Source organism: Rhamphochromis sp. 'chilingali' (assembly GCF_963969265.1).
Source record: "Rhamphochromis sp. 'chilingali' genome assembly, chromosome: 8".
NCBI classification, from domain to species: Eukaryota; Metazoa; Chordata; class Actinopteri; order Cichliformes; family Cichlidae; genus Rhamphochromis; species Rhamphochromis sp. 'chilingali'.
In genome coordinates this window covers 1479667-1500572 of record NC_137935.1, presented here as the reverse complement: position 1 = coordinate 1500572, position 20906 = coordinate 1479667, and the positions used below count along the sequence as shown (strand labels likewise).

Sequence of the window (20906 nt, the reverse complement as noted above, 5' to 3'; positions counted from 1 at the left end):
GTCGAGAGCACAGATTTTAAAACTGGAGACATCGATCGATTCACCGTGCTCAGCTGTAACTTTCTTCAGACTGAGCACCAAACCGGCAACATCCAGGTGTAAAATAAGACATCCAGGTGTGTGCAGTCAGCCCGCCTTACTGTGTGAAACTTAATCATAAAACACGTTTTCACTTCCTGTTTGTGTTCGAACCGTCAGGGCTGCTGAAAGGACCCCGAGTGTCAGAGTTTAGAGCCGTCGTCCTTTTCCTTTTGTTTGCCGATGACCTCCTGACCTCTGCTGCTTGCGTGCACACACACACACACACACACAGTCTGGAGGGTAATTGTTGGGAGGAAAGTGAGTTGTGGAATGTCTGAGTTTGGAATAACAGTGACAGGACGGTGCCAGCCGACCAGCTCTGTTTACCCCCACTGTGTGTGTGTGTCTATATATTTTTAGTGTTCACACTTTCTTACATCTGCTTCTGTTTTTCAGACAGCATTCCAGTGTGTGTGTGTGTGTTTCCTCGGGTTGTGTTTGTCCAGTATAAATCTCTGCCTGGTCCTTCAGAGGGAACAGATGTGGTAACAAACGTCTGTTTCTTCTACATCACCAATAATTTAACAACAACGAGTACATTTTTAGGGAAATTCACAAACTTTCCAGCAGCCGTGGATTTAAATTAAATATAAACCCACCACATATTTACTGCATCTGTCATCATAACCCAGTCACACGATATTCAGGAACACTTCATGAAGACTGTCATTTCTAAGCTAATATTAGCTTCTGTTGCACATTTCAAAGTATTTCAGATCAACACCTGCAGTCTTTCTTCTGTCCAGCAGGGGGCGACTCCTCTGGTTGTTTGGAAGTCAATGAAGTAATTAGCCCACGGGTGGGCAATCTCAGTCCACGAGGGCCAGTGTCCCTGCAGGTTTTAGTGTCCTCGAACCATCACAGCTGATTTAAATGGCTAAATTAGCTCGTCAACATGTCCTGAAGTCCTCCAGAGGCCTGGTAATGAACTAATCATGTGATTCAGGTGTGTTGACCCAGGGTGAGATCTAAAACCTGCAGGACACCGGCCCTCGTGGACTGAGATTGCCCACCCCTGAATTAGCCCATGGTTTACCTGACCTATGACCTCTGTAAACACTTTACTGATGAGTTTGTGGTCTCCATCGGCAGTGCCAAACCAGTCACTGTATATGACACGATGTTTATAGATTATGTTTTAGTTCTGCATGCTTTAGACCAGGCGTATTAAAGATGAGGCCCAGGGGCCAGAATCGGTCCCACCGTGACACCAGTCCGGTCTGCTGGATGACTTTTAAAACACGAGCTATAGACACGAGATATAATCTCTCCAGCGTGTCCCGAGTCTGCCCTGGGCCTCCTCCCAGTGGGGCATGCCCGGAACACCTCACTCCTTGTCAGATGCCTGAACCAGCTCAACGGGCTCCTTTCGATGTGGAGGAGCAGCGGCTCTACTCTGAGCCCCGGATGGTCAAACTCCTCATCGCTTATTTCTAAGGGAGAGGCCAGCCCCCCTTCAAAAGAAGCTCTTGGTCACTACCCAGAGCTCGTGACCATTGGTGGGGTAGGGATGGAGAAAGACCTTTAAATCGAGATCTTCACCACGACAGACCGGTACAGCGTCTGCATCGGCAGCACCATCCGACTGTCGACCCCCCCACTCCTGAACAATAATGCAAACCTTAGGTTTCAAACATGTGAGTTATAGTAAAAATTAAAAAGTTTGTGTGAACTTGTTTATTTGTGCTGAAAAGTATTGTAATGATGGTTAAGTGTTACTGGACAGTGACATGTTGGTTTTCTCTGCACACTGTTGTTGTTCCTTTAAGATTCATGTTTGGTTGGGCTGCAGGAAGTAGTGAGGGTGGTGTACAGGAAGGGGTGGGGGGGACCTGGTTGTTCTGTGTGTGTGCCAGGCTGAAGAGAGGTGTAGTTCGAGAGCGCTTCCCCCTGAGTTAACAACCCGCTGGCTTATGTGCCGAATAAACGGACAAACTGAGACCCCAACCGTCTGGTTCTTGTGAACGTTACATTGGTGTCAGAAGTGAAGAAAGAAAAAAGAACCCCAGAATGCCCGAGACCCTGTTGCCGGCGACGCTTGCCGTTACGAGACGAGGATGTTGCCGGGCAGGATTAAGAAGGAGACGGAGGAGAGGGAGGTTCGTCCGCGCTCGCCCGCCCATGGAGTGAGGGAAACGGCGCTGCGGCTGTCTGCCGAGGCTGGATTTTCTCCAGGTTTGACTAGGCTCGGGAACTGTTCGCACAGCGGCCGCGATTCCGGCGGGAAGGAGTCGACCTCGCTTGGCGCGCCGTCACGTGATGTAAACAAACATGGCGGCGCCCAGCAAGCTGCAGCGAATATAAAAACGCCTAAGTTCAGCGGCAAGACGCCATGGGAAGTGTTTATCGCACAGTTCGAGCTGTTAGCTGTCGCAGCTGGCTGGTCTGAGGAACATAAAGCTCTCCAATTGTCTTTGTGCCTGTGTGAGGATGCAGCTGCATGCCTGCTGCTGCTGACCGAGGAGCAGAGGGGAGATTATAATGCTCTGGTCGGAGCACTTCAGAGGCGCTTCGGGCAGTATAACCAACCAGTGCTGCTGAGGTCGGAGTTCCACAACAGACGCAGATTGCCAGGTGAGCCCCTCCGCATTTTGGCCCATGAAGTCGAGTGCCTTTGCCGGAGGGCGTATGACAGCATGCCACCATCAGTGCAGGCGGAGTTAGCTCGGGACCAGTTCCTGCAGGCCCTGAGCCCTAAAGAGCTCCGCATGCAAACTCAGCTTGCTCGGCCGGCCACACTCAGTGCAGCCCTGGAGCTAGCGTTGGAGAGGGAGATGCTTGCAGGATCCTCTGGGGGCGCTGACGACGCACACGTGGTGAGGGCTGTGTCAGCACCTGTGGAACAGATGGAGACGCCAGCGGGCCTGTGCAGTTTGGTGCAGACAGCTTCGCTGCAGTCGCCTTCCCCTCGGGCTGGCCCACACCGCCGACCTCAGAGCTGCTGGGGATGTGGACAAGTCGGACACCTCATCAGGCAGTGCCCCAAGCTTGCAGCGGTTCAGGGAAACGCCCACGGGCCCGTGTAGGCGGGAGTACACGGGCCTGGGAGAACGACATCCCCACACCACCGCCACCTCCACCCGGTGCGGCCATCACTGTGGGCTGGACCCAGGTTGGCGGCTTTTGCCATGTTCCAGTGACGATTGCGGGGGTGTCCTGTACGGCCCTGCTGGACACGGGATCCAATGCAACGCTGGTCCGACCCGATATTGTCCCAACCGGAGCTGCTGTACAACCGACTAACGTGCAACTTAAGACTGTGACTGGTGATCTGGCCCCAATGAGAGGGAAGGGAGTGTTCCAGTTCAAGGTGGGGGACCTCGGTGTGTCTTATGCTGCCTGGGTGGCTGACGTGCAGGACGCCTGCATCCTTGGGCTGGATTTTTTACGAGCCATTGGTGGTGTACTGGACTTAGGCAAAGGCCTCCTCGTACTCCCTGATGGGAAGAAGGTGGCGCTTATTCCTCCCCCGGTCTGCACAGCATCTGCCGCGGCGTCCACCTCCACCGCAGAGACCCCTGCAGACCCGCCAGCAGAACAGCGAGCGGAGGAGGAGGAGGAGGAGAGGCTCTCAGCAGTGAGGAGTATCTGGTCAAAGAACTGTGAGGGGCTGACTCCACAGCAGCAAGAGAGTCTATGGCAGGTACTAAAAGAGTTTAGTGACATTTTTGCCCTGAAAGAAAGTGATGTTGGCTTGACACACTTGGTAGAGCACGTCATTGAGACCGGGGATGCCCAGCCTATTAAAGTGCGCCCCCGCCGCCTGCCCCTGGCTCATCAGGAGGCTGCAGACAGGGAGCTGTGTGAAATGATGAAGGCGGGCATCATAGAACCATCTGATAGCCCGTGGGCCTCCGCGGTGGTGATGGTGCCTAAGAAAAAAAGTCCTAGGATGCGTTTCTGTGTGGACTACAGACCACTCAACAAAGTGACGAAGAAAGACTCTTACCCCCTTCCCAGGATTGATGAGTCCCTCGACTTAGTAGCCGGGTCCTCCTGGTTTTCCACCCTGGACCTGTGGAGTGGCTACTGGCAGGTGCCACTGTCCCCGGAATCCAGACCGAAGACAGCCTTCTGCACTAACAGGGGACTATGGCAGTTCAAAGTCCTGAGTTTTGGCCTTTGCAACGCTCCTGCGACCTTCGAGAGGCTCATGGACAGTGTGCTGGCTGGCGTCCCACGGCAACGGTGTCTGGTTTACCTGGATGATCTTCTAGTGCACGGGAGCTCCTTTGATGCTGCCCTGGATGCCCTGAGACAAGTGTTGGAGAGGGTGGCGGCTGCAGGCCTGAAGCTGCATCCCGACAAGTGCCACTTCATGAGGAGGGAGGTGGAGTTTCTGGGCCACAAGCTGGGTCGTGAGGGCATCAGCACTTTGGAGGAAAAAATTCACACCATTACCGAGTGGCCCACACCAGCAGACCAGAAACAGCTCAAAAGCTTCCTAGGACTGGCGTCTTATTACAGGAGGTTTGTGAAGGGCTTTTCCTCCATAGCCGCACCACTCTTCCACCTGCTGCAGAAGGACCGTGACTTCATCTGGACCCAGGACTGTCAGCAGGCGTTCGACACCCTCCGCAGATCGCTGACAGAGTCCCCAGTCCTTGCCCCCCCTGACCCCGCCCTGCCTTTTGTCCTGGACACTGACGCAAGTAATGTGGGGCTGGGAGCGGTGTTGTCGCAGGTTGGACCGGAAGGGGAGAAGGTGGTGGCGTACTTCAGCCGGGTCCTGAACAGGAGCGAGCGGCGCTACTGTGTCACACGACGAGAGCTGTTGGCTGTGGTGGCGGGGGTGAGACACTTTAAATACTACCTGTGCGGCACAGCATTTGTTGTCAGAACTGATCATGCTGCCCTTCAGTGGCTGATGTCTTTCAGGGAGCCAGAGGGACAGGTGGCTCGCTGGCTGGAGGAGCTCCAAGCCTTCAATTTCACCGTGGAGCACAGAGCAGGGACGCACCATTCTAACGCAGACGCCCTCTCTCGCCGCCCATGTGCTGCAGCTGGCTGCCGTTACTGTGAGAAGCGAGAGGAAATAGAGCGGGAACTCACGACAATAGACGGAGCAGCACAGCTCGCCTGCAGGGTTCTTCTGGTGGTGGATGCAGCGGAGTGGAGGGCACGGCAGGAACAAGACACAGACCTGCTGCCGGTCCTGCAGTGGCTGGAGAAGGGGGAGCAACCCCTTTGGGATGAGGTCACTGGGTTTTCCATCTGTACCAGGGGGCTGTGGGCCAAGTTTGCAGCTCTCAGGCTGAAGGAGGGGGTGTTGGAGCGTGCCTGGAAGGATCCTGCCACGGGGGAGGAGAGGTGGCAGGTTGTGGCGCCAAGGTCGCTGAGGTCAGCTGTGCTGGGAGCCTGCCATGGGAGCACTGGCTCTGGCCACTTTGGGGTCTCCAAGACTCTTCGCCGCCTCCGCCAGGGCTATTACTGGGGTCAACAGCGGAGGGATGTGGAGGACTTTTGCCGCAGCTGTGATGCATGTTCCTCACACAAAGGGCCACAAGACCAGTCCCAGGCTCAGCTTCAGCAGCAACCAGCAGGAGCCCCAATGGAGCGAGTAGCTGTGGACGTCATGGGCCCATTTCCTCGCACAGACAGAGGAAACCGCTATGTTCTTGTGGCCATGGACTATTTTACCAAGTGGCCGGAAGCATACGCCATCCCAGATCAGGAGGCTGAGACGGTCGCTGATGTATTAGTGGAGGGGATGTTCAGCCGCTTTGGAACAGCAGAGACCCTCCACAGTGACCAGGGGCGTAACTTTGAGTCCAAGGTATTTGCTGCCATGTGTGAACGCCTTGGGACTAAGAAAACCCGCACCACCCCACTTCACCCCCAAAGCGATGGGCTGGTGGAAAGGTTTAACAGGACGCTGGCCCAGCAGCTAGCCATCCTTACCTCAGAACACCAACGGGACTGGGATTACCATCTTCCCCTTACCCTCATGGCCTACAGGTCGGCAGTGCAGGACTCCACCCAATGTACGCCTGCCCTGCTCATGTTAGGGAGAGAGCTGAGAACTCCTGCAGAGTTGGCTTTTGGGAAACCCCCGGACGCGCCAGAGGCACCACCGGGCCGGGACTACGCAAGGAAGCTGCAGGACCGGCTGGATTCTGCACATTCCTACGCCCGAGAGCAGCTGGCGAAGGCAGGCCTGCGCCAAAAGAGGAATTACGACATCACCACTAAAGGGAGGCACTTCCGTGCTGGGGAGCTGGTGTGGGTCTACAGCCCAAAGAGGAAGAAGGGACGGTGTCCTAAACTGGATAGCAGCTGGGTGGGGCCTTGCAGCGTCCTAGAGCGAGTGGGGGAGGTTGTTTACAGGGTGCAGTTGCCTCCTAGGGGGAGGATAGTAGCGCTGCACAGAGACCGGATGGCCCCCTACAGAGGACAGTCCCTCCCCTCCTTTCCAGAGGGACGTGTACAGAGCGTCCATGACCCTGCTCAGAGGGGCCCCCGACCGGGGCTGCGTTCCCCCCCCTCGGACTCTTCACCCCAAAGCCCCGAAGCTCCGCGTCCTCCTCAGGGGCTCAGGAGGTCAAGGAGGGAACGTAGGCTACCGCCCCGCCTCAGAGACTGTGTCGTTCCCTCGGGGACGAGGAACTTATTGCTGGGGGGGCAGTGTAACGATGGTTAAGTGTTACTGGACAGTGACATGTTGGTTTTCTCTGCACACTGTTGTTGTTCCTTTAAGATTCATGTTTGGTTGGGCTGCAGGAAGTAGTGAGGGTGGTGTACAGGAAGGGGTGGGGGGACCTGGTTGTTCTGTGTGTGTGCCAGGCTGAAGAGAGGTGTAGTTCGAGAGCGCTTCCCCCTGAGTTAACAACCCGCTGGCTTATGTGCCGAATAAACGGACAAACTGAGACCCCAACCGTCTGGTTCTTGTGAACGTTACAGTATTAACATGTGAGTCTGCAGAGACGGACTCACCGCTGCCCCTGCTGGACGTCAGAGGAACTGCAGCCTTTGGTGCTTGTAGTGGCTGCAGGGCAGAATGATGCTGATGGTTTGACTCAGCCCTTTAAAACTCAAGCGCTGCTCTGCGTGCGGCTTTCAACAGAAAAACATGCACAAGCACAAAAATATTTACATATTGATTTTCGTTGATTTTAATGACTTGCATTCAGTGATTAGTATAAAATCTCTCACTAAACTAAGTCCTCAGGAATGAATCCCAGAGTCACCCGAGGATGTTTATTCCCGCAGCTGTAATCGTTACGAATCGCCGCTCAGACGTCTGAAAAATGACACAAAGTGCTTCCATATGAGGCCTGCATGTGTCACATGAGTGTGTGTGTAACGCACATCTGAGAGCTGATTCACTCTCTGTGCAGTTTTACAGGGAAAACACCTGGAGGCTCATTTCCACCACCTCCAGCGTCCAATGAGCTGCTCCTCAGTCACATCCTGCCCCTGACAAGCTGCCCTGCAGGGGGGAACAGGGCCGGCCTCGCTGCTCTCATCGCCCTGCCTGAAGATGAGGCGATTTACACCTATGGTTACCACGGTGACCGCCTGTAGACTGTCTGACTGACAGACACAAACACAATTACAAAACAGTTCATGTTTTCCACGCGTGAGCTGGGCTCAGGTGAAGCTTGTGTCATCAACATCTGCACATCTGGATCGTTCACGATGTTGTGGCAAAAGGGATTTCCAGTGTTTCCATGTGTGTTGTTCATGTCTTTGTTGGTGTAGACTGCAGTCAGCAGGAGTTATGAACTATGGAAAATCCAGAAATGACCTGAGCTGCTCTTTTACCCACTCGTCTGTGGTAAACTTGTGATTTTTCTCATGATTATGTGAAAGTCTTTTGTTTCCGAGCACACGCACACACAGGTCGTGTGTAAATGTTCAGCTGAATGTGTTGTTGCATTTGTCACGTCTGTGTGTGGACGCTGCGTGACTCTCAGTGTTTCCTCACCAAAGAAGGAACTGAGTCTTTCTGTGCTTTCGTGTCGTGTTCGGAGCATTTTATGGATCTTTTTGTGTCTCTGCTGTCCTTTTATGCCTCTGTGGTACTTTTACGTCTCACTTTAAATACTTGTTTTGTGTGTGTGTGTGTGTGTGTAGTAATGTGTGTCTCATGTGGATAGTTTTGTGTCGTTCTGTAGTCATTTTCAGTCACTCTGCATGTTTCACGCTCCTTTGGGACCATTTCTTGTCTCCTTTGCTCATTTTTATGGTTTTGCACCTTCTTTTGTTTCATTTGGGAGCTTTTTCTGCTGTTTATTGTCATTTTTTGTCCCTTCATGGTCTTTCTGTAGGACATCTGTCATAAATCGTGCTATCAGTCATACTTTTGCACACCTTTTTGCAGAATAACCTCTGAACTCTGCTGTGAAGCAGCTCAGGGGTAACTGGAAGCTCGCTTTCTTTCCAAATGTCACCATCAAAGAATTTCTGGTCCAAACGGGTAAATCTCTGGGATTAGAGGCACATTCCAGACTGAAGCTGCTTCTTAGAAAGAGTTTTGTTCTGCTGTAAACAGCTGGACGCTCTCTCTCTCTCTCTCTCTCTCTCTCTCCCATGGTTTTCGGACCTCCCTCTCTCCCTCCCTGCCTCCCCCTCTCTCTCCTCCTCCTCGGTCCAGCAGCAGTTGGGGTCGAGCTGACTGCGCGCCGCCCGGAGCTCATCTCCAAACTAGCGGATCGCACCTCTCACCTCCCGTGGCCTGCGCTGTGACCTGTGAAGTGGACGCGGGGATCGGTCCCGGCCGGACATATGCTGGATTGTGTCTTTGATTTTTTTTCGCTTTTTGGTGTGTAAAACTTGGGCAAGTAGGTCAGTGAGGCTCCGGAGCGCCGCCAGCATTGCCGTTAAACCGTGTTGGGAAACTCGCTTTGACTGTGCTTGAAGGAGGAGGTGGAGGAAGCTGCTGGAGGCTGGCAGATCCAATGCGTCCGGAGCGGCCGTGTAAGCAGCAGGAACACCGGAGAAAGACCGACCGAGGGAGGGAGGGACGAGCGGAGCTCAGCGGGGTCTCACCGGCTGCTGGACCTTCATGCCTCCGAGGTACCCTCACGCTGTTTCTTTGCTTTGCAGCAAGCAGAGGTTATTTTACAAAATAAAAGACGCCTGTTCGTAATTTAACACAATAAAAGCGCCAGTCATTCCAGCGCGTGCCCAGGTCCAGTGCCAGACTCTCGTAAAGTCTGTGCGCGTGCCCGAATCACGGTGAAGTACAGCTGTGTTACACGCACCATATTAAACTATGACCCTGTTTATTATGATGATAAAAATACCAGTAATTACTTTAGTTAATATCCGTATCATTTCATACTCATTTGTTTAAATGTAATTAGCAATCGATAATCATTAAACAGCTGATTGATGATTAATTACGCTAATCAACTTTACAACATTTCATCTGGACCAAAAAACCAAAGAAAATCTAGATCTGATGACGTGAATATGAAATGATCCCACTGCTGCTCCCGGAGGATGAACCTTTAGATGAGGTGACCTCTGACCTCTGCTTTAAAGAGACAAACAAACAAACAGCTGCACCGGCCAGCGCGTCAGTGTTAATGCTTGTAATTTGCGCGGCGGCCTGTAGAGGGCAGCAGGAGGACTCTTGGCTCTCAGTGCGCAGTTTAACCCTTTAAACTTTCTGCTGCCGCTGCATCTGTTCACAGGCCGCCTGTCTGAGCTTGTGTTACTCTGCATGTCGAAGGAACAAGTGTTTCAATCTGATCTGCCGTCTCGTCTCTCAAACGCTCATATGAAAAACAAACTTCATGGTTTGTCTCTGATACGTGAAGCTCGCTGAGGTCTGAGCTGCAGGTTGTCATCAGTCCTGTTCAGGCTGATAAGCATTTTACCTGTTACTGAGTCAACACACAGCGAGCTGTAGTTTATTATGATGTAAAGCTTCACATCTGAATCACTCCACTGCAGAAAATAGACCCACAGATTTGAAACACCTCCATGTTTGGCATATTAGTGAGTTCACTATAGTGTTGTTTAGTTACTGGCAAGCTCCTTGCTCTTATTTTGAAAGTACAGGAAAGAGGGCCACACTGTAGAGTCAGCTGATTATAATGCTCCATTACTGTCAGCAGAAGTGGTTAGTGGTCATGTGACTCCTGAAATCAGACTCAAGCTCGCTGTTTTTTGTCTGAAGAGTGCGAGACGCACACTTTTATATAAATGAATTTAATGTCAGGTTCTCTGACTCTTCATCACATCGCACACAATCAGTGAAATCTGCTCTCACCATCAGTGTGTGTGTGTGTGTGTGTGTGTGTAAGCTGAATCCGTGGGGATTACATCTCTGAATATCAGCCAACAAGGCCCTTCGATTACTGCCTTAGAAAAACCCTAATGGAATTATAATTGTGTGTTAGTGTGTGTGTTAGTGTGTGTGTTAGTGTGTGTGTTAGTGTGTGTGTTGGCAGGCAGATGACAGCTCCTGAGCATCGATCTTACTAATAGGCCTCTTTGTCAAGAAACAAACACACACGCGCTTTCTGAACCGGCCTCACAGACCTCTCATTGGTTTATTTATATTTGTGTGTGTGTGTGTGTGTGTGTATACCATGTCTACATATCTTTGTGGGGACCAAAAATTGTCATGCTACTATACTTGTGGGGACCAACAGTCACATATGGGGACAAAGTGCCCGTCCCCACGAGTTTGAAGACATGTTTGAGACTCAAAATGTGGTCTTAGTGTCAGGGTTAGCATTCATTGATGGTTAAGGTTAGCAGCTTGGGAAAGCATTATGCCAAGCAGATGTCCTCACTAAGACATTAAAAGAAGTAAGTGTGTGTGTGTGTGTGGTTGACAGGTTGACTTGAGGTCATCTGAGGTGACCGTGGACAAACTGCAAAGTCAATGAGACTCAACTTTTCTTCATGAATACATTTGATTGGTCTGTGTGCTTGTTTTTGTTCTGGCTCCGCCTCCTTCACCGACGATATTTGAATGCTGATGACATCGTGTCGAGGTGTTACGTGGTCTTGGAGGTGAAGACATGTCTGGAGTCACATCATGGGCCTGCAGTGTGTCCTACAGAAGAAGCCTGGATCTGTGATGGAGCCACAAACACCTTAAACTGACTCATTAACGATATTATTAATTATTTCATGACAGTTGTTTTCAAAACGTGAGCGATGTAAGCAGCTGCTTCTCCGGTGAGTCTGTCGTCATAGATGTGGATCTTGTTCTGCAGCTGCTGGTCTTTCTTCTTGGTCCAGCAGCACATGAACCAGTTCTCCACCTGCTGCAGGATCCCTGCGGTCCACAGAGGATCTCCTGTCACACTGCAGTCCAAAATGCTGGAGCTGGACGCTGTCTCTCTCTGGAGCAGCAGCTGAAACCGGCTCAGAGAGCCAGCTACCGGGGGTTAGCTGGTTACCTACAGTGGTGCTTTCACAGGACGCAGCTGACAGAAGCTACAGCAGAATGCAGCGCTGTGTTATTATCACTCATATATGGTGTTTAATGTTTACATGCTGTCGGCTGTGTGGAGCACATGTTCTCCACATGTCTGCGTGGGTTCTGTCTGCGCTCTCCAGCTTCCTCCCACTGTCCAAACACATGCACGTTTGGCTAACTGGACGCCGGCGTCTGTTGGTAGCATCAGTTTAAGGCTCTGAAAAACCAAAATCAGGCTGCTTTGCATCAAGCAACATGGTTCATTGTCTCTGGGTCGTTCTTTTATGTCTGCCCATCAGTTGTGCGAGGATCTGTGGTGCATTGAACTTCTAGAGACTTGCTACTGAACAAATTCGAAGGTTGTGGGTCTGAATCCCACCAGAGTCAATATTTAAAGATCCATCAACCCCCTCCAGTGTCCCTTTTTCACCTAATCCAGCTAGACGCACGTCTGCGCTCTACATTAAGTCAGAAGTTAGAAACCAGATAGCCGAGGTTCTTTACTCTTTGTGATGCTGCTGTCACTTAACAAAAAGCACACGGTCCTTCTAATTTAACCAAACTTGCTGATGTTTGTAACCTAAAATCTGCAGCCTGCATGTTCACGTTTCCAACATCGGGATCAAGTCGCTCTAAATTACTCCTGGTTGATTTTTTAAGGAGGTGTGAATTGTCTCTGCTTTTCCATCGTTTTCAAAGCTGCAGTCTTGAGTATCCTGAGCACTCAGATTCAAGTTGAAGGTTTCCTGCATCAGCCACAGTGAACTTTAACCCATACAACCCTGAGCTGGTTATACAGGTGAAAGAAAGGCAGCAGCAACAGAGGGCGGCACCGAAAAACACAAAGAACCATTGACTTCACAGGCGAGCAGAAATCAAACGCACCCCAACCATCTCAGCTATTTGGAAGCAGTTTTAATATTGAGCCCGTGCAGTGTAATTATGGGATGTGGTTGGATGGTTTCCCTGGTGACCGGTGTTTGTCGTTTATAATAATTAGTCCGACGATTTAGCATCGTCTGAGGTTAGACAGAGGCTCTACTGTGACATACAGCAGTGTGTGTGTGTGTGTGAGGCTCCGGCGGCAGATGTATACCGCAGTGTTTCCAGCCTCAGAACAACACAGTAAACAACATAAACAAAATACAAAGCACACATACATGTACATGCAAGCACACGGATGAGAAATCGGACGACTCGAGCGTTAGTGTGTCCATTACACAAAAAGGTATAACGCACAACCTTGTTGTGTTATCGTCACAGACTAATAAGCTGGTGAACATGTGTGTGTCCAGATTTGGCCCAAAGGACGATCTTGCAGTTTTCAATTATTCACTGAAAAGACGAACGCTGCTGATCTCAGCACAGCAGAGCCAGTGTCCATGGAAAACAGATGGGAAGTCAGAATATTTCACACTCAGACAAGTTTGGATCATAAAGACATAGATGCTGCTATTCAGTTACAGTTACAGTAATCCTAATTTACATTTACGAAGCCAGTAGATCCAGTCATGAAACTCTCGCACCGATCAACCAGCCGTGCAGCCAGAACGGTCAGCCTTTCTGAGCCGGCTGCACTGAGACGCTTCCAGTCTGTTCTTTGCTTCATATCCACTTTAAGCACAAACTCGCATTAAGAGTCTTTAAAGTCATTTTGTATTTGCTGACTTCACTGCCGAATAGAAACAAAGCTCTAATGTGTTCATTGTGTAAACCAGGTGTGCTGGAGGCGCGTGAATCACCAGCAGTGCTGTAAAACACACTGTCTCTGTCATTCTGTTTCATGCCAACACACACACACACACACACACACACACACACACACACACACACACACACACACACACACACACACACAGGCTCACGTCTGATATTAGTCACACAAACATGCACAAACACATGTGGGGGGTTTCCACTCACACACAGAGTCTCTCCTGGATGCTTCAGGCGTCCACTGACAGTCACACTCTGTGTCCACAGCACAGCCATGTGTGGTGTGTTTTCAGTATTTAAAGCTGGACTGAAGTTATTCACGTCATGTTACATTTATGTGTGCATGCACATGAAACTCTGAAACTTCCCTCAGAAGTCTTCCAGCTGACTGGTTTGTGCGTCTGTGAAGTTTCAAATGTGCGTTTGTGCGTCTGGCAGGTCCAGCGGAGGTTAACCGCACAACTCAGAGGCCATAGAAGCAAGGTCTCCACGGCTATACATGTGCCGGGGCTAGGTAGTCACCAGCACCAACCGTACAATGGTACGGTCTCTAAACAGACGCAGGGGGGCAGCCTGCTCGCCTGTAATGTCTGTCTGTGTGCAGAGCTGGGATGCTTGCCAGTGTTTGAGCGCCTTCCCTGGATCATCAGTGAAGCACGTGAAGCTCAGTGACGATGTCCTCACACATGAACTCGGGTTGGAAACCTGTTGTTTTTGATGTGGAGCCTTTCTGGGTTTGGTGCTCGGAGTCAGCTGTAAGTGTTTCTGTCGGGCAGGGATAGCTCAGTAGGTAGAGTGGTTGCCCCATGATCGGAAGGTCGGGGGTTCGATTCCCCTTAACAGCTACCCTGAGGTACCCCTGAGCAAGGTACCGTCCCTACACACTGCTCCCCGGGCGCCCAATGGCTGCCCACTGCTTCACTGAGTGAATGGGTTAAATGCAGAGAGCAATTTCCCCACGGGGCTCAATAAAGTACACACCTTCTTCTTCTTCTTCTTTGGGATCAGATCAACAAGCTTTACAGAAGAGCCACAAACATCATATTTGTTTTAGCACCAAAACACATAAGCCAACCCTGAACTCAGGTGGGACTCGAACCCACAACCTTGAATGCCCTCTCCTATGAACGTGTAGAAGTCCAACGCCATGCCCGTTGCACCACAGAGCCATACTGGTGCTGCAGATGAGCTCTCAGTGCAGTCCTTCCTCTGGGAATCTGCTGAAAAGCTGTACAGTAATAACGGTACATTTATGTGTGGTGTTCCCTGAAATCTGTTTAAATATTCTCATAGCTAACCACGGGACCAGCAAGCTCTGCTTCCCAGCGCAGAGCAACAGCTGCAGATCTTTATCACCTACTGGGGAAAGCTGGCTGTTTTCATGCATGCTGGGAGAATCCGGTCGGGATAGTTTCAACAGGAAAGGTGCGCTTCAGACACCTCCTCAGTACTGAAGGAGAGAGCGCTGTCCGGAGAGCACTCAGGAGGCACAGGTGACCTAAGCAGGCAAATATGTGTGCTATTCTCACAGGCAGTTAGCGCTGGGAGCTGGCAGGTCGGAGGCTGTTTAATGTCCCATCAGACGGCGTCGGGCATGCAGCTCCTCCAGGCCATGTTTAGAAATGTGTGACTGACTTAATTAAGGTGAAAGCAGCACGTCCTGCGTCATCTTTAAGCCAAGCTGCCGTGTGAAAGCTGCTCTATCAGTTCAAGATGGAAAGTCACGCATCAGGTCGCGACCGTGCTCGTTTTTCTCGACTTGTTTGGACGAATTGATCCGACTGAAACTTCAGAAACCTTTCTCAGCCAACGAGCCAGCGTTTGTTTGGTACACCAACGCAGCTGCAGTGACAGTCAGCGGTCAGACAGATGTTAGTCTGCTGTCCTTTTGCATGGCGCTGTGACATCACCTGTGACCGACGGATCTGTATTTTACGATTTTGACTGAACTTTGTTTCCAGCGTGTTTCAGGACCAACTCTGTTAGGTCGGTTATTTACTGCTGGTTTTCTCAGGTCAGGTCAAATTCCAGAAATGAGCCCTTGAAAAAGATGTTTCCATCCCTTAAACAGGCCGGGACAGACCTGGAACAAACTCAAGTCAAACACTAACGTCCAGATTTAGCAGTGTGCAAACAGACTGAGGTCAGAGGTCACACTTTCTCTCCCTGCTCTGAGTCAGACTTTACGTCCCCCTCTGGAGAAATTTCACTGAAGGAATTTCTGCTCCATTCTTCTTCTCTTACATCAGCCAGCTCACATCTATTGTCCTGACAGGCAGCGCTATCCCGGGCGGTTTCATCCTGTGCCAGCGCGATGGCAGGTCAGGCTGATTTACTGAGGCTGCATTTTACCAGCACGAGAAACGTTCCACACGCTGAACGCAGACAATCCGAAGGTGTTTGGAGCACAAAGCCTCCTTTGTAGGTTTCTACTGTTTGGTAAAAAAAAGAAAAACCCTGCTAAATACCGACTCCAGTGGGACTCAAACCCACAACCTGCGTGCCCTAGAGCTGCACGGAGTCGGCACCACCTCTCTGGTTCATGTGTGGAGAGAGGCTGAAGACCAAAACCTGGACCTCACTGAGCCCTGACCATAAACTGCAGACGTGTGGTGCAGGTGAGCCGGGACGGCTTTACACATCGCTGCTGCACAAACCGAAAACTGACTCCAAGCTGGTATCAACTGTGAGACCTCATTCATCTTCTCTTCTGCACCTTTGCAGGACAGGTTAGAACAGGGGTGTCAAACATAAGGCCTGGGGGCCAGAGTCAGTCCACTGCATGGAAAATGTGAAGGAGGGCGAGATACAGACAGGCACCTATGGGCAATTTAGAGTTTCCAGCTAAGCTAGAGAAGATGCAAACTCCACACAGACCCCGGCCTGATGGTGGAGTCAAACTCACCACCTTCGTGCTGCGAGGTTACAGTGCTAACCGTATTAGCAGAACAACATCGTGCCATTCACACCTGTGAATCCTCTGATGGCGGCCCAGGCGTGCACTAATTTGGATGGCATACGCAGCGCTCGCATGTTGCAGGTCTTCATTCTGCTGCATCAGCAAATCTTCTTTGTCTGTTTGCAGTAAACGTTAAAATCGTGTGCTTTGATGAAAGGTTGGATGCTTTTCCTCTCGGCCTCTTTTTGATTTTCTCTTTGAACATTTTAAATAAACTATCAACAAACATCAGCACGTACGAGTCGCAGAGCTGTGTGGGAGACGGCACTGACGGTGCGACGTCGAGTGAAGCTGCCTGTCCGTGTCCTTAAACGCACCACGGCAAACATCTGTACTGCCTGCGCCAAACAACTGTCAGTCACGCCTCTGTGTGTCAGTGTGTGTTTCTGTGGAGCTGGTTGATGCTATGAGCACAAAGGAAACAGCAGGACAACAGTGTTATTGTGTGCTCGATGTCAGTCGCAGCGAGGCCACACACGGAGTGTCGTCCTGCACTGTGCGATGATGTGACTGTGTTTGTGAATCTGGGCAGGAGTAACCTTGGCTGGTGACCACAGAGGGAAGCGGTGTCAGACTGCGGCGTGTCGTGTTTAGAGGATGAGGAGGCCTCCCCACATGTACACGCAGCAGAGGCCGTGAATAAAACACAGACACAGTGTGTGGACTACTGTTTGAAGCCTTGGGTTTGTCACCATCTCGGTTTATTTAGAGACAGAAGCGGCCATGTTTGCAAAGCCAAACTATCGTCTCTTCGTACGCTGGAAGAAACTTTTAGGCCACAGGCAAAGCAGCTCGAGCTTTATGAGCGAAACCACAGAGACGGGGTCAAGTGGAGAAGAAACCCGGGCAGCAGCTGAGAGCGTTCACTCAGTGCTGCGCCTCTGATTGGCTGACAGGATGTTGTGCAATCTGGGAGAAGCCTGGCTGCTGACTTGGTCTCCAGAAGGAAGTTGCAGCCAGTGGATAACAAGACTGTCAGAAGCTAATAAAACCAACGTTGTCTCCTTGTGCTTGTTCGTGCACTCTGTGCCAGACGTCTTCCCGTACCTGTGATGTCACCGTTAACCATCACTGTTAAAAACACACAAACGCTCTGTGCTGACTGCTGCAGTGTGATGTCAGACCCACCGCGCTGTCGGCCGATTTAGCGTCTGGAGGCAAATCTCCTTCAGGTGTGGGCAGCAGATACCCAGGTTCAGCTGCTCACAGCTAAAAACCACATGAATCCACGTCAGACTGGAGCTGGTAGTCATGTGAGGCTTCCACGTGGCCTGCACACCTGCATGCAGACTACCTGCTCAGACCTGATTGGTCAGTAATGCTCAGACTACAAACAGAAACTGTTTCATTTCTATAGATTTGACACATTTATGCAAAAATTAGTGCATAAATTTCACTGTAATATGATCCATCAGTCATAGGGTAGCCCCTCCCACCCCTGCTTCATCACGCTTTCTGACCGTCATCATGTGACTAGTGACTGCGACCACAAAGCCATCGGGGAAGTGATTCCTGAGCTCAGAGATCAGGTGAGCAGCAGGCACATGCAAACAGAAGAGTCGCCCCCTGCTGGGCACCACAAAGAATGCAGCTTCAGCGGTCAGCCGATCGATAAATGTGTTCGTTCCTCCAGAGTTTCCTTTTGTGCGATCCAGCGCATTAACTGCATCGTTGCCTCCGCACGGAGCCGTCTGAGCCCCACCCATCTCCTCCCCCCCACCTCTGCGTGATGCTAATGTTAAACGAGGACAGTCTGAACGTTTTATCAAACATCCTCCAAGTTTCAAGTGTTTTCCACACATTATCATCCGCATTAGACTCACCGTAGTGAATAAGTGACCAATGAAATGTTTATCTATGATACTTATTGATCAGGCAGCTGTGACTTGCACCCGCCTGCCTCACAGATCTGTGACCAATCAAACCAATAGATCAAAAACACGCCTGATTGGTTCCTGCTGAGCTTGAACGAAAACAGTTCAACCCCCAAATCACTGCTGCCAGTCTCAGTCTCATCACCACGACAACAACGCTCCACTGTGGCGAAGGACAACGCGCGCACACACACACACACACACACACACACACACACACACACACACACACACACACACACACACACACACACACACACACACACAGAGAGAAGGTGCCTGTGTGTCTCTGCTTCTCACAGCACTACTGGAAGTTTATATGCACTGTCAGTGTGATTGTTTAGCTTGGACCACTGTGTGTGTGTGTGTGTGTGTGTGTGTGTGTGTGTGTGTGTGTGTGTGTGTGTGTGTGTGTGTGTGTGTGTGTGTGTGTTTTTCATGGTTGTGTGTGAAGTGTACCCGCTGCTCTGACAGTGGTAATGAATGGTCACGACTCCATGTGCGTGTTCTGCCTGCATGGCTTTTCTTCCACCACCTCCTTAAACACAATAGGTGTGTGTGTGTGTGTGTGTGTGTGTGTGTCCGTGCGTGCGTGCGTGCGTGCGTGCGTGTGTGTGTGTGTGTGTGTGTCCGTGCGTGCGTCCGTGCGTGCGTGCGTGCGTGTGTGTGCGTGGGTCAGAAGCAGGGCAGCAGCCGTTGGTTGTGTGTCTCTGAGGTTGGTTTTCGTCCATCTTTGTAGTTTTGCACCGTTGGTTCTTCTTGGATCTCGTGGAAGCGTCCTTCTGTTTCTTCATAACCAGTTTGGGGTCCACAGAGGGGGCGGAGCCTCCACTCACCCCTACTCACCAGTTTTCCTGAGTTTGCTGCTTTTGCATCTCCTGGATGAGTTTCTTTGGTCTGAATCTTTCTCGTTGTGCCTCTCCTTATCTCTGCCTCACAGCAGGCCTGCACATTCTCACAGTTATTTTGGATCACATTGTGGTCGTCCAGCTCCGCCCCTCACCTGGGACTCACTGTAACAGCTCTATTCTTTAGTAACAAGAAACATGTAGTACAGGAAACTGTGACTCTGGTGGGATTCAAACCTGCAGCCTTTGAATCACTTCCTCCACACATTGGCTTAACTCATCCCGTTGGGAGTGAGTCGTTCCCGTTCTGATGGATGGAAATTTTTCTGTGGCGTCCCAGCAGCAGTGAACGCATCAGCGTGGCGAGCGGTGGCAGCAGTGAGTCCGAAACGTAGCGTGTGTTTGAGGAAAGCTTCAGACTGAGAGGTTTATCACTTCTGTCAGTGTGAATAGCGACACTGAGCAGGAGGCGTGTCTCTCTCAGTGATGTCATATAAACACAAAGTCCACAGAAAAATGTAGACGCTCAGTAATATGGAGCGTTCTCCTTCTGAGGCCTGCAGACTCATTACAGAGCAGTGTGCTGTTTATAACAGATGCACCAGTTCAACCCACAACCTTTGAACAACTTCCTGTTGATGCATACATGCAACATATATGGGAGTCGAACCCACAACCTCTGCCTGCCTTCCTGCGTGCTTTGCTGCCTCGTGCTCCACAGAGCCACACGGGCGCTCTGGCAGTGAGTCAGCCTGTTTCAGGTAACGTCTGTCTCCTGCTGTGAGTCCACACCTGTGGACGTGTAACATGATCTGATGAAGCCGCTGTCACAGCGTGAAGAACGAAACGACGAGACTGTGAACGTGCAGACGACACGATTTTATATGTCACTGGTTTCATCTGGAGATCCTGAGAAACGTCTTTTCAAATATTATGTGGTTGTAAAGTCCACAGTGCGCTCCACAGGGACACACACAGCTGTGGGCGTCTTTCACAGACAGAAAACACCAACCCTGGAGTGTCTGTGCCCCACGCCCACGCTGAGCTGTGGGTACTTTTCTCACAGCAGGAGGCACTTGGAGTCACACGTGTTGGCTCTGCACTCAGGGATCTGTAAAGAGCAGCCGGCGGGACTCGAACCCACAAACACGTCGGCTGGATCACAGATTAGTGACGATTTCACTCTCGTATCCAACCATGGAGGACACTCGGGTCCACTGGCACGCGGCTGGGTTTAATTCATCACTGCTGTCTGTGTGTGTTTTGATTCAGCTTCTACAACAAACTCCAAGCAACAGGAACGGGATTCAGAGCTGAAGAACTGGCAAGAAGCCACATGCGCTGACCTTTGACCCCACTGTCTGTAACGCTGCAATGCGCTGTGGGAGCTGAAGCCGTTTCCAGCGCTCAGTGGGAGTGAGACGGCCGGACAGAGGAACCGGATCCTGTTTGACGCCTGTTTAATTTAATGGAGCTGATGTTTGTGGACACACACACACGTGCTGTAAGTGTGAGTGTGTGTGTGGTGATGACGTGTGTCTGAAAGCGGATGCACCTGGAAATACCTGGGTAGGTGTTGATGAGGCTGGCGTGCACACACACACACAGCAGTGTGTGCTGAGTGCTGCAGGTACTGACAGACGTGTGCGTGTTTGTCGTGCTGTGCGAGCTCCACCTTTGTCTGTCTGTTGTTAGAATTGCATTAAAAAGGCTCCACCAGCACAAACACGGCCCACAGCTCCAGCTCAGGTGAAGCACCATCCACCTGTCAATCAAAGAGGCCACGCCCCTAACCATAACCAAAGCAGATTGTGTAGCAGACGGTAAACGTCTATGGGGACTGACTCCCTGATGGAGCCCCCAGTGGACGTTAGAGGAACTGCAGGGTTAGGTTTTATTTATTTTCAGTCCCAGAAACTGCTGATGGCACAAAATCGTTCCTGTGGGCACAGACAGGTGAGAATGACGATGTGAGCGGTGTGCTCTGTTCATGATGGCTTTTTGATTCCACAAGAATAAACGTACCCGGGAAACGAACGTCAGCC

The 20906-nt window shown here is 51.0% G+C and overlaps 1 protein-coding gene across 1 annotated transcript in view; it reads left to right on the top strand.

The window, feature by feature from the left end:
• The first annotated feature begins 8688 nt into the window (after positions 1 to 8688).
• The window catches only part of plekhg2 (pleckstrin homology domain containing, family G (with RhoGef domain) member 2), a 78002-nt gene continuing 65784 nt past the window's right edge, over positions 8689 to 20906 (top strand). Inside the window, exon 1 of the mRNA XM_080889090.1 lies at positions 8689 to 9099. The gene's annotated coding sequence lies outside the window, so the exon portion shown is untranslated. The remainder of the gene's footprint in view (positions 9100 to 20906) is intronic.